Here is a 7,241-nt window from a genome sequence, read left to right as displayed (position 1 = left end):
TAGGCACGACTAGACTGACAGTCACACCCATTTCCTTCACTCTCGAGTCAAGTCGAGAAGCCGGGAGCATAGGGACGAGCAAAAAAGGAAATGCCGAAACCTTGTGGTGATTGGTGCCACCCCTTTCCACTTCTCCATCCTCAGAGTCTGATTACCTATGAACTTCAATAAGCCGACAGACATGAGGTATGATGTTCCTAAAGACCCACAAGAGCACATCACGGCCTTCGTAGCTAGAATTAACCTAAAAGTGTGGGAGACGCAATCCGTAACCTTGGCGGGCTAGCGATTTGTTAGTTCAATTCTCTCCCACAAGGTTCCATAACCACTTTCTCAGACATCACTCAGAAGTTTTTAGCCCAATTTACCACTCGGATTTCCAAGGCAAAGCACCCGATCCATCTCTTGGAGATAACACAACAGGCTGGCAAACCCACTAGGAAGTACCTGGACCGTTTCAACGATGAGTTCTTGGAGATCGACGACCTCACAAACTCCGTGGCCCGCTTGTGCCTCACCAATGACCTAGTAAACAAAGATTTTTGGAAATACTTAATCACCAAGACTGTTTGGACAATGCAAGAGATACGACGTGTGACAAAAGAGTATATAAATGATGAGAATGTTAGCAAGGTGGTAGCTACCAACAAACGGCAGCTAGCCACCCAAACCCCCCATCAGGCCGGCAACCCCAACCGTAGTAGTGAATATGTTGGTCGGTAGGGACGCCCCACAAAGTCAAAGTCCACAAAAAAGAAAGATGCCAAGGTATTTGTCGTTGTAGCCGGAGAGAGGCCTTTCTTAGAGAACTCCCCAAAATATCATTTGGACTTGGAAATCGGTGGTGTGGTGACCTCACGAAGGACCCGCCAATGGTGGTTACGATAAGAGTCAGGACGAGTTTGGTCAAGAAAATTTTAATTGACATAGGGGTAGACTCGTCCATCATGTTTTGAAATGTCTTTGACGCCTTGGGGTTAAAGGAAAGCGACCTCAAGGACCACTGCAGTAGAGTCATGGGATTATGTGATAACTACATCAAACTGGACTGCTCCGTCATCTTTTCGATCTGTATTGGTTTTGGGGCAAGTAGGAAGTCCACCACAGTTGAGTTTGTAGTCCTAAAGGATTCCACAACTTATAGCGTCTTCCTTGGAAGAAAAACCATCAACGACCTGCTAGCAATCATTTGCACAAAATTCTTATCAATGAAGTTCGTGGCAGACGATGGGTTAGTAGGGACAATTCGAAGGGATTTGGAAATGGTTGTCGCTTGTGATAACGCCAGCTTGTCCCTACGGAGAAGGTCCAAGGAAGCGGCCAACATGTTCTTGGCAGATTTAGACGCAAGAATGTATGAGTATCCGAGGCCCGAGCCCTAAGGTGACCTGGAAAAAGTCCAGGTAGGGGAGACAGAGAATAAATTCACATTTGTGAACTACAATACTCGATGAGTTGAAAGGATCTCTGATCGAAACCATCCGAGCTAATGGAGACCTTTTCGCCTAGATCCCAACCGATATGCCGGGAATAAACCTAGAGTTTATGTCCCACCGATTGGCTGTAAAACCGGAGGCATGGCCCATCTTGCAGAGAAAAAGGAAGATGTCCTCGGAAAGAGCAAATGAGGTGGTCAAGTAGACGAATAGCTTGTTGGAAGCTGTATTCATTAGGGAATTAGACTACTCTATGTGGCTTTCAAATGTGGTTCTCATGATGAAGGCAAATAAGAAATGAAGAATGTGCGTGGATTATTCAGACATTAACAAAGCCTGTCCAAAGGACTCATTCCCCCTCCCCAACATAGATGCCTTGGTGGACGCGATGGAGGGATACAAGTTCTTGATTTCATGGATGCTCGGTATACAATTAGATCCCGATACACCGAACTAACGAGGAGAAGACGATGTTTATAACGCTAGGGGAAACATATTTTTACAAAGTCATGCCGTTTGGCCTAAAAAATGCAGGGACAACCTACTAACTGATGAATAAGGTTTTTAAGGAACACATAGGCAATTTGCTAGAAGTTTATATCAATGACATGCTAGTTAAAATGGCAAAACCGGACAGTCTAGTAGCCGACTTGCAGGTCATCTTCAACTCCCTTCGAAAACACAATATAAGGTTAAATCCCTTAAAATGTGCCTTTGCCATAGAAGCAGGGAAGTTCCTAGGTTTCATGATCACTCAATGGGGGGTAGAGGCCAACCTGAATAAATGTGAAGCCATGCTCTTCATGGCAAGCCCCAAATGTGTGAAAGGTGTGCAAAGGTTAGCGGGGAGGTTGACAGTTATGTCCCGTTTCCTCGATGCGTTAGCAGCCAAGGCTGCTTTTCTTTAACTTGATGAAAAAGGAAATGGCCTTTGAGTGGGACCCATATTTTGACGAAGCCTTTAACCACTTTAAGAGAATTTTATCGGAAGCACCTCTGCTCGAAAAGTCAAGAGAAGGGGAGCCTTTGTACTTGTACCTCACGGTGATGGAAGAAGCTTTGGCGGCTGCTCTAGTATGAGAAAAAGGCAAACAACAGCAACCCGTATACTTCATAAGTAAGGTGCTCCAGTGGTTGGAGCTAAGGTACACAAGGTTAGAAAAGGTTATATTCGCTTTGCTAGTTTCTTTTCGGAGGCTAAGGCAGTATTTTCAGGGACACCCGATTACAGTGAGAACCGGCAAATCATGCAAGTCAAATCATTAAGAGGTTGTCATCCATATCTCCTTCCTTGATGGTTATTGTTATTGTTTCCTCGGAAAATCTCAACCTCAAAAAGTCATCTGACTTGGAATCTATTATTGCAGAATTCTCCAAAAGTACTCATAGTTTTATGCAGAAAATCAAATCTTCACTCAGAAACTTGGAGATTCAAGTGGGTCAGTTTGAGCAAGCAAGCACTTGAGAGGCCTCCTAATACTCTTTCTAGTGACATAGTGCCTAATCCAAGGGAAGAATGCAAGACTATTCATTTGAGAAGTGGTAAGATAACAAGTTCAGAAGCAAAGGTTAGTGAGGAGCTGGTTGAAAAAGAAGCTCAGGAAGATGTATAGAGCAAAGAGGAGCATGCCCCTCCTAGACAACCTGATAACTCTTTTCCGGTTGATTTTGAGAAATATCCGGCATTGCTAAAGCACCTGATTACAAGCTCAAGATGGCATATCCTCAGAGACTTCAGAAGGCCTCCAAAGACAAGCAGTTTTCCAAATTTCTAGAGGTCTTTAGGAAGCTTCAGATTAACATTCCTTTTGTAAAGGTCCTTGAGCAAATGCCTCTTTATGCAAAAGAAAATGCAAGATCCGGGAAGCTTTTTAATTCCTTGTACCATTGGAGACATTACTATTCAGGGAGCCTTATGTGACCTTGGAGCTAGCATCAATCTCATGCCACTTTTCTTGATGAGAAAGCTCCAAATTGATGAGGTAAAACCTACACATATTTCTCTTCAACTTGCTGACTGTTCAATTATGTTTTCTTTGGGAGTTGTTGAGAATTTACTTGTGAAAGTAGGACCATTTAATTTTTTCTGCTGATTTTGTCATACTGGATATGAAAAAGGACAAGAATACTCTATTATTTTGGGGAGACCCTTTTTAGCTATAGGGAGAGCCCTTATTGATGTTCAAAAGGGTGAATTGACTCTGAGGGTCAATGAAGAGGAAGTAGTCCTTAATGTGCTTGGGACTTTACAACACCCTAGTGATTCTGAGGGGTGTATGAGAGTTGATCTTATTAAGCCACTGATTCAAGAGGCATTTGAAGCTGAAGAGCTTGACGAGATTTTGGAACCCCCTCCAGAGGATGATTTACTTGTGATTGATGACTTACCACCTTAAAAGGAGGAACCACACGCCATTCACAAGGAAGAAGAGCCTCCAAAGCTTGAGTTGAAGCTCTTCTCTCCCTCTTTGAAGTATGCATTCCTATACAAGAATGATTCATATCTAGTGATTATTAGCTCCTCTCTAAGGCATGAGGAAGAGGAAGCATTGCTTAGAGTTCTCAAGAGTCATAAAACAGCTCTTGGGTGGACCATTAGTGATTGAAGGGGATTAGTCTTGCTAAGTGTATGCACAAGATCTTACTTGAGGATGATACTAAACTGGTTGTGCAACCACAGAGGAGACTAAATCCAACTATGAAAGAGGTGGTCTAAAAAGAGATGATGAACCTTTGAAAAGCCGGGATAATTTACCTAATTTTTGACATCCCATGGGTGAGTCTTGTGCAAGTGGTTCCCAAAAAAGGAGGGAAGACAGTGATTAAGAATGAGAAGAATGAGCTTATTCCCACAAGGACCGTCACAGGGTGGTGTAGGTGTATTGATAACAGACGGCTCAACAATGCAACAAGAAAAGATCACTTTCCCTTGCCTTTCATTGATCAGATGCTTGGGAAGTTAGCTGGCCATGCTTTTTACTATTTTTTAGATGGATATTTTGGCTATAATCAGATTGCTGTAGACCCTCAGGATCAGGAAAAGACGGCATTCGCATGTCCCTTTGGAGTATTTGTTTATCAAAGGATTCTGTTTAGATTCTGTAATACCCCAGCAACTTTTTAGAGGTGTATGCTTTCTATATTCTCAGATATGGTTGAAAAGCTCATTAAGTATTTATGGATGATTTTTTTGTGTTTGGTAATTCTTTTGATTCTTGCCTTAAGCATCTTTCTTTAGTCTTGAAACGGTGCTAAGAAACAAACCTTATTTTGAATTGGAAAAAATATCATTTTATGGTAACTGAAGGTATTGCTTTTTGGCACCGAATTTTAATCAAAGAAATTGAGGTTGATAAAGCTAAGGTGGAGGTAATTGAAAAATTACCACCATCCACTAATGCAAAGGCAATCCGGAATTTCTTAGCACATGCAGGATTTTATAGGAGATTTATAAAGGATTTTTCTAAGGTTGCTAAACTTTTAAGCAATATCTTGGTTGCAGACATTCCTTTTATTTTTGATAATGATTGTTTGCATGCCTTTGAAACTCTAAAAGCAAGACTTGTCTCGGCTCCCATCATAGCTCCCCCCAACTGGAATTTATCGCATGAATTGATGTATGATGCCAGTGAATATGCTATAGGGGATATCTTCGGACAGAGATAAAACAAGCTTATGCATGTCATTTACTATGCTAGCTGTGTGCTAAATGACGCGCAAAAGAAGTACACAAATACAAAAAAAAAGTTATTGGCTGTTGTTTATGCATTTGATAAGTTTAGGTCCTATTTAATTGGTTCCAAAGCTATTATTTATACTGACCATGCTCCTCTTAAGTACCTTCTAACCAAGTAGGATTCTAAACCAAGATTGATCAGGTGGGTGGTCCTTCTTCAGGAGTTTGATATTGAGATTATAGAAAAAAAAGGGTCTGAGAATCAAGTAGCTGATCGCCTCTCAAGAATTGAACCTGAAGAAAAAAAAAGCAAGAATCCACTCTTGTGATTGAGGCCTTTCCGGATGAACAAATCTTTATAATTCAGAGGGCTCTGTGGTTTGCGGATATCGCAAACTACAAGGCTATGAGGTTCATCCCCAAGGAGTACACTAAACAACAAGTTAAGAGATGCTATATTTTCTTATTATTTTAGATATGAATTTAGTAAGTTTTATTGAGATTATAATGTTTGAAGCCTATTTGGATGCTACTTTGAGGCGCATTGTGATTTTATTTATTTCATAAAAATCCGAACGAGTTTGGCAGAGTTCATGAAGAAAAAAAAGGAAGAAGTTTGATGTTGCCAAGTTGGCACCAAATGCTGCTACTAGACGTTTGGCACTGAGCATCTCGTAACGCATGCAACCGTTTTGTTGGGTTGGTGCTAAACTCCATGACCTAAAGTTTAGCGTCGGGAGCTTCGTAAAAGACGCCTAACACACACGCTAGTGGCGCTAAATGCCGAACCTGGCATTTAGTGCCAGTAGTGTGCACATGGATTCGTACGGAAGTCTTCATTTGTGGATTTAAATAATAATTAATTAATTATTTTTTCATTATTAGTTAAAATAAAACACAATCTTTTGGGCCTTTAGTAGTAATTTTATTTTATTTTCAAATCAATTAGGTTAGATATCAAAGGGAAAAAGATTTAGCCCTTCGGGCTGGCTTCTCTTCTCACTACCTCATTCTATACTTTACACATTTTTGAAACCCTAATTTTCTCTGAGCCATGAGCAACTAAATCTCCTCTGCTAAGGTTAGGAGCTCTGTTTATTCTATGGATTAATACTATTGCTAGTCTACTTTGAATTGATGTATTGATTTTAATTCAAGGATTACTTTCGTTCATCATCTTATGAATTTGAGTATATTGGAAAATAGCTCTTTTTCTACATGAATTCTTATTGATTCTTGAAAAAGTTAACTCACTTGAATAACAACTTGAAAGTAACTCCTCCTAGACTACTAATTACCTGGACTTAACGTGATACGTGACATATAATCATCTTATATTTGGGTATTTAGGATTTTTGTGGCTAATAAACTAGAATTGGACCTAAACCTTTAATCTTAATTAAGTGACCAAGGAATTGGCGGTTGATTAGGTTAGAGGATACTAATTCACTAAGGAATTAGGGTTTAGTCAATTAAAGTTTGCCATGAATTGAATCTTGCTTGATTAAAGTATTTGGTAAGAACTATTAATCTGGAAAAATAAATATCTCTTAAACCTTATCTATTTTCTCACGTACTTTTCACACCAAATTTACTAATTGGTTTCTTAATTCCTTAATTGTTGTTTGATGCTTTTGAACCCAAAATACTATTTTCTGCTTGTCTGACTAAGTGAATCGCTCAATTATTTTTGCTTGGTCCATCAAGTCTCGTGGGATCGACCTTCATTCACCTGAGGTATTACTTGGTACGACCTGGTGCACTTGCTGGTTCAGTTGTGGTATTCGAAATTTTGCACCAGTCCCGTGTTTGGTAGTTCCCATTCACTTGGGAGCTAACCACTTATGAGCCTCTGCAAACCTTTAGTTTCTTGGCCCTGACTTCCCTTCCCAGTGTCAATCCAGCCAAGAGGGCTTCGTACTCGGCTTGGTTGTTGGATATTAGAAATTGGTACTAAATGGATTATTTGATAGTGTCCTGTTCTCATTTTCCAGTATTATCGCTGCACCTCTGGAATTGGTGTTTGATGAGCCATCGACGTAGAGCTCCCATGAATCCGGGGGTTCAATTTTGAGGGTGATTTTAGCAATGAAGCCTGCTATGGCCTGAGCCTTAATCGCATTCCTGGG

This window comes from Arachis duranensis, chromosome 7 (genome assembly GCF_000817695.3).
Source record: "Arachis duranensis cultivar V14167 chromosome 7, aradu.V14167.gnm2.J7QH, whole genome shotgun sequence".
Taxonomy (NCBI): Eukaryota; Viridiplantae; Streptophyta; class Magnoliopsida; order Fabales; family Fabaceae; genus Arachis; species Arachis duranensis.
The sequence above is the reverse complement of the archived record's forward strand: the minus strand, read 5'-3'. Positions refer to the sequence as shown.